General features: G+C 39.7%; 1 protein-coding gene across 1 annotated transcript in view; it reads left to right on the forward strand.

Moving 5' to 3' along the window:
- LOC113215361 (uncharacterized) overlaps window positions 1-632 on the forward strand; it is a 19,005-nt gene that overhangs the window by 16,035 nt on the left and 2,338 nt on the right. The window lies entirely within an intron of this gene.

The following is a 632-nucleotide window of genomic DNA, read 5'->3' on the forward strand; positions in this document are numbered from 1 at the left end:
TCGACTACTTTTCCGTCGAAATCCGGACCCACCCATTTTCGCTAAAAACACAAAGGCTATAGCCTTTGTAAATTTGGCCAAAAATGAAAAAAAATGAAATCGCTGATAATTGCTGGGATTGGTCTGGGAGAGTCGCCTTTGACCTCCTCTGTCAAAAGTGCGTGCTTCCTGACTCTTTTACATTCTGTTTTTTCAACTAAAATCAACTCTTTGGTTTGTTGCAGGAAGATCGGCCTGGATGTGCACCTGACTAGGACATCAGCAAAGCAGTTTAGTGTCACCTGCTGTATGCTGAGTTGGCGTCGCAGCACACAGCAGGAGGAATTGCTCCTTTGTCTCATGATCGCAGGAATGAATCTGGTAAGTTTTGACCTTCAATGTTATGTTAACATAAAATACCAGAACATTTATGGTTGTCATGTCTGGTAAAAGTTGATTTTGGTATTGTTTCTATTTGGGGGTTACTTGTCATTTCGTTACTGCTTATTCTTATTCCATATATATGGCTTATTACTTGAGCCTCAAATATATAGTCGGGTTTTAATTTTAGTGCGGAACTGGAGGCAAATCATTAGGAATCACTGGCAGTAATGCTGCTATTTATTTCATTTGTATCGTACAGTCGTAGTAAA

The sequence above is a fragment of the Frankliniella occidentalis genome, unplaced genomic scaffold (genome assembly GCF_000697945.3).
Source record: "Frankliniella occidentalis isolate FOCC.00 unplaced genomic scaffold, Focc_3.1 Scaffold7, whole genome shotgun sequence".
NCBI lineage: Eukaryota > Metazoa > Arthropoda > Insecta > Thysanoptera > Thripidae > Frankliniella > Frankliniella occidentalis.